Genomic DNA, 6,118 nt, shown 5'->3' with positions numbered 1-6,118 from the left:
GTTTGTCTGCTTCTAGATCCCTAAAATGCGGCGTTCCCCAGGGTTCAGTGTTGAGACCACTGTTATTTTTACTGTATGTGGATGACTTGAGTTCATTGAAACTGCAGGGCAAGGTGGTTCAGTTTCAGTTTCAGGTGGTCGCTGCTATTAAAATAGCAACTGAATTTTTTTACGCAGGCACCTCGGCAGCTGATTGTCTGGTGCTCGTTGGTTGCAGTGGCGTTTATGGTGCGGCGCGTCGTCGGCGATAGCGTTATCGGAAAGAAGTCGACTTTTAATATTTTAAAAATTAAGGAATAAAAAATTCACAGATCTCGCATCTTACGCAAGTATCGTTGACGTATTGAAAATACCAGACACAGCTTTTAACATTTTTTGATAATCTGTACCTATCTGTATCCAAATCTATACTGACTTATAAATATAATTTTTATTAATGAATATTATTATTTATTAATAAATTGGTATTCATAATACCAATTGGCAAAAAATCTTTTAAACAAAATTAAAAACCTAGGTAAGTTTACAAAATATAATTATTTAATTTGGTTTATCAATTAAATTGTTTTGTTACTTGAACTTTTGCATGTTGATTTGACCTGCGACCAGTATCGCAGGAACATAATTTTAGTATAACAAAGAAATCAAGAAAATTATTTTGCGCACCATTTAATTTAAATTGATTCTTAAAAGAAGCCGATATCTAAAGCAATAATAAACATGTTTTGCATGCATTTCGCCTATACATATATTGGAACAGGCAATAACAAAACACTCAGATAAAATAGTTAAAATGAAGTGTTCAGCATTATTTTCCTCAGATTGGTGTAAGATAATAATTTCGATAGTAGTGATACAATGCTTAGTTTATTGGTAAGTATAAATTTATTCTAATTGTATATAAAAAAATTCAAAACTAATTGGGTTCGATTAGCATAATGATATTTTTGTCAACATTTATATTTTTGCCTGCTGTAGAATCTGCTTTTAATAAATACATGCAAATATAAAGTCAGTTTTTAAATTAAAAATAGTATAATTAAAATAAAAACATTTATGCCGGGTAATATAAAAATCTAGTTAAGTTAACTATTAAAGTTGACACAAAAAATTCCTATATTTGCAATGTAAATTTTAATTGTTTTTAGGAACATTCCAACCTAAATATGTAGTTAACTACGAAAAAAAGTTTTAGAATACCCGGCATTAATAATTTAAAATTAAATATGAATTTGCCGCTTTGTGCACGTATAATACATATAAATGTATTATATGTGTATTATTAGATATTATTATACGCCAACTTTTAACTTAACAGAGACGCAGAGGGGAAATGCCCACAAAAACGTATTGATATTCTTCGATTCATAGGCGTGCGAAATTATTTTCTTTAATAAAACTTAATATATTTAAATAGAATAAAAATGTGGTATTTAGTAAATAAATATACTTGTAGTAATATGGTGTAAAGTTACGTAGAATAATGTTAAGTAATAAATATATGCATGAAATAAAGATTTTTTTCCTATCCTGTCTATGCTAATCTTAAAAAGAAAAAAAATCAAAATATTATTGAATTACTTATTTTTTGACAATCTATTGATTTTCTTCTTTAAACTGTTAGGCCCGCGATATTTTTTAAATAAAAAGAAATGTGTTAAGCTCCAAAATTTTAGAATATTACTAGCAAGAGGTATTTAGAATTAATTTAAAAAAATAAAAAGTAACTACCTTACTAGTGATTTGTTTGAATACTTTAAAAAAAATCAATTGATTGTCAAAAAATAAGTAATTCAATAAGATTTTGATTTTTTTCTTTTTAAGATTAGCGTAGGCGGGATATGAAAAAATTCTTAAAACGGGGTTATATCTCGGAGTTAGTAAATTTTAGACCCCCAGGTGATAGGGATGAATTTGTCACAAATGACCTCTAGAATCACTATGTCAAGAAATAGTTGTACTTTCCAATCACCCTGTACATATCGAAAACGTTTAAACATACATAAAATTTATTGTAGGTGTGATAGAAGCAATGCCCAGTTGTACTTGTTCTATTAAATTTCTAATGGATATGTCGCCAGTAGTGTTGCGACTACGAACAAAATGTTTCAACTGGGCCCATATCAGTTCGATTGGGTTGAGATCGCACATATAAGGTGGTGTACGCAACGGAGTATGTCCATATGAACTTAATACTCTATCTACTACGTAGTTTTTTTCATCCTCAGGTGGTTTATGTTGTTGAATCAACTGGAACAACTCCCATTTGCGTTCAGCTGGGTTGTGAGATATTCCTAAAAGTAATTTATTATTGATACCCTAAACATATTAAACATTAGTATTTTGAATTTTTTTTTTCTTTAAGTAAGTATAGAGGATGAAAAAATTTATGCATTTTGTGGCCAGTAGGTAACCTATTATTATCCTTTAAAAAATAATATTTAATATACCGCGAAGTTAATGTAGAAATAAATATATCTCTAAGTACCGATTTTTCAATCCAGGGTTATCCCTAACCCCAGAGTCAAACTTATTATAAGTATATTTTCTTCTTTGATGAGTCATAAAATGCAAAACTTTACCATATCAATTGTAGCTGTTCGCAGATATTTTTTCTTTTAATATAAATACAAATAATGCGTTTTTACTTACCATTTGCCGTCAACCAATCGATCATAGTTTTCTTGGTGCTTGATTTGGTCGGCACTTTATTCTCTTGCACGGAATGATATGGTGCATTATCAAAGATGACCACTGAATTAGCCGGAATATTGGGAATTAATTTTTCCTCCAGCCATTTCATAAAATTTTCGCGATTCATTTGTCCGTGATAATCCCCAGTTGCTTGACCAGCTTTGAATATCAAACTGGCATTGGGAATAAGCCATTCTGACAACCCGCATGAACAATAACTAAACGACCTAAAAAAATGTATATAAAATATTATGGCAAGAAAAAAAAACTTTTTATACTAAGTTTTTCAGCTAAACACTATAATTATAACGAATTTTAATGCTTACATTTAAACCCTCAATTTATTTAATTAACTACAAAAAATTCTTACCACTTTCTCTGATGTTACTAGTAATACCAAAAACATCAGTGCTTTGCCAACACTTTTGAAAAGTCAAATCGTTGTCGACCCAGGTTTCGTCTATATAAACTATACTTCTTCCTTCATTTCTATACTTCTGTATCGCGTTTATATATTTATACCGCCAATGAAGTATAGAGGGCCTTTCCATCAATATTTTCCTTTTGTTTTGACATTTCCTAAAATAAAACCCATTTGCTTTTAGTAAACATCTTAAAGTTTCCTTGGAATACGGAAAATCAATGGTCTCTCGCAACTTCTGTAGAAGTTTGGTCGTCGTTGGAACAATTTTTAATTCCTGGTAAAAGTTATTAATTGTGCGCCTTATAATTGGAAAATCTTCAAAGTCATTCTTAACAGAAAAGCGAGATTTTTTGTTAGGCGGTGGCACAAGCACATCATTTGGCCTATCTCTATTTCTTTTCTCATCTTGTTTATGAATCTTCTGTATAGTGGACTTAGAGACGCCAGTGTACATGCAAACACGATCGAGTTTTCTCTTTAAAGGAATTTTAAATGCATTGTTTTGAGCTTCCTCATCGCAACCTCTATAAACATTTGCAACAATTTCCATTGATTGCCCATTTAGATGTTTTCCTTTTAAAAACCTATTTCCTTCCATCATAAGGCCAAATATAGCTTTCCGTATACAAACCTACATACAAAAAACTTTGTTTACAAAATTGAATCGGCTATAAAAATTAAAAATATGAAGTTTTTTTATGCTAGTATTTTTAGTTTACTTTTTATCTTTATCTTCTTTTTCAGTAAAGTCAAATCATACTTACTGTAAATCTTATATTTAAAAACTCAAGAAGATTATATCAATTGTCTATAAAGATAACAACACAAATTAAAACTAAATACTCAAAAACTTAAAGACAAAACGTTAAAAGAAATACAACAATAATAAATAAAAGAAAGAACCACCAACGCCAACGTCCATATAATCCAAATATTAATGGAATCCTCCCTACGCCTATGCGTAAGCTAAACTTGCAGAAAACCGAAATAAATAGAACACCTGCAGATACATTATTTATTCAAAAAACCCCATCGAGAACTCCACCGTTTATCGCCTGTTGACCAATCACGATGTGATATTTCCGTATTTAATACATAGTACGCTGGCAAAATGAGGCTTTGTTGCCGCCTCGTGAATAAATCTGAGTATTTATAAAAGGGACATAATTTGTTTTACAATATAAATGTATTATAAACTTAAATAGATACATTACTACAATTTTCGAAGATAAGAATATATGTATATTATGAGATGTGAATATAGTATATATACAGGATATTTAATACTTAACCTTAGTGCAAAAAAATATTAACACATATAAAAGGATTTGGAGAGTGACAATCTGGCAATATCTCAAAGCCATTTAATTTTTTTGCCCGCATTCTTTTCGGGCGTAAGTTCTCAGTTGCTGGACAATATGTTATTGACTTTTATTCTAACGAACTAAAATATCTTCACTTTTCTTAGAATGTTTTTCTTTTAGCATTGCTGACGAGCTCCCGGATCCTAGAAGACTCAATACCAATGAAGTAGAGCGAATAATGTCGGATAATACACCTGTTGCTCTTGTCTTTTTAGAGGCCTGGGTGTCTAGTAACCTCGGTAGTTCTTGGTGGCATTTTTTGTACACAGGAACTGGAACTGAGATACCAACGTTAGGAAATATGGGCCGACATAAAAATATAATAATTCAAGCACTTCCAGAAAATGCCAAATTTACGAGCATAGTACTGCTTGAAAGAACTAGAACGTCTCGCTATCAGGTGACTGTCCAAAAAGTTACCAGACGTAAGTGGTTAACTTGGTTCTATCGACGGAAAGAGAAAGACAAAGCTGTATCCTCGAAGTATCTAAAAACTCTTGAAATCGCCATCCATAATAATAACATAACAAATAAATAAATAAAAACATGTTTGTATTTAATATTTATTAATAAAAAAGTACATAATATAACCATATTTTATTTTCAATATTTTATTTTCAATTATGTAAATGTAAAAAAAAATAAATACCTATTTGCCTCAAAATCTTTAGTTAATTTATTGTCATAATAATTCCGCTCTTTCCGAGCTCGGCATTTTTCCATAACTTTAGATGCGGAATTATTTTAACAATCAATTACTTAAATGCCAAGATTTTTTGGCAAGTAGATATTAATAATTAAGTAAGTGTAATCATAATAATATATTTTATTATAATTTCCAAAACCTTGTCTCGCCTTATAATGATATTGTGTCAAACAAAAGAATATTTTGATATATTTTCTTAACAAACCTAATGAATACTTAAATGTGAGTAGGTACTTCTATTATTGTTTTTAAAATAATGTCTTTTTCATATTTAATTTATAAACTCGAATTTAAATAATAATAATAAACCTCAGAGGCTTAACGAATTTGTTGAGTACGGGTGTAACAATCCCGAGGTACCTTAGCTGGGGGAGCCTAACCCCCTTAACAAACCCCACAGGGATAATGGCAACTCGACACAGGCAACCACCAAAGCGTAGCTCCTACCACTCATGGTTTAGGACAGCCACAGACTGCTCCTTCCAAGAGAAAGGCGCAAAGGCTTAAATGGACAAAACAAAATAATATAGATGTTTTTAAAGGCTTTTTTCGAGCTACACACCACTATTCCCATTATACGGGAAGTAGCGCCCCCGGGGTCCTAGCCTTCCCCCCACCGTTAGGGTTAACCACCCCGCCGGCGTGACCAATACATGCCGCATAGTAAGAAAGACTATCCAATGAGTCAACAAGTACCTAAGTTTTGCGAAACCCCTTATCACTTTAACCACCTAATGTGAGAAATAATTTTGGAGAAAGATAATAATACTAGAATTTTTTTTATATGTATATAGCCATTTTCTTTGATTAAAAACTGAAAGTTAAAAATCTAATTAAAAATAAAAGTTTTATTGATTTTTAGAGGTATACCTATCTTTTTCCCAGCGGGCACTTAAAAGCCTTTTCAATATCTTTTTAAGGAAAAATTAT

At 30.9% G+C, this 6,118-nt stretch overlaps 1 long non-coding RNA gene across 1 annotated transcript; it reads left to right on the top strand.

Moving 5' to 3' along the window:
• The first annotated feature begins 358 nt into the window (after window positions 1-358).
• On the top strand, window positions 359-5,072 carry LOC126746978 (uncharacterized). The gene is made up of 2 exons (XR_007664051.1): window positions 359-873; window positions 4,603-5,072. It is a non-coding gene; the product is annotated as an uncharacterized LOC126746978 (long non-coding RNA).
• Window positions 5,073-6,118: the final 1,046 nt, after the last annotated feature.

Source organism: Anthonomus grandis, chromosome 18 (assembly GCF_022605725.1).
Source record: "Anthonomus grandis grandis chromosome 18, icAntGran1.3, whole genome shotgun sequence".
NCBI lineage: Eukaryota > Metazoa > Arthropoda > Insecta > Coleoptera > Curculionidae > Anthonomus > Anthonomus grandis.
The sequence above is the reverse complement of the archived record's forward strand: the minus strand, read 5'-3'. Positions and strand labels throughout refer to the sequence as shown.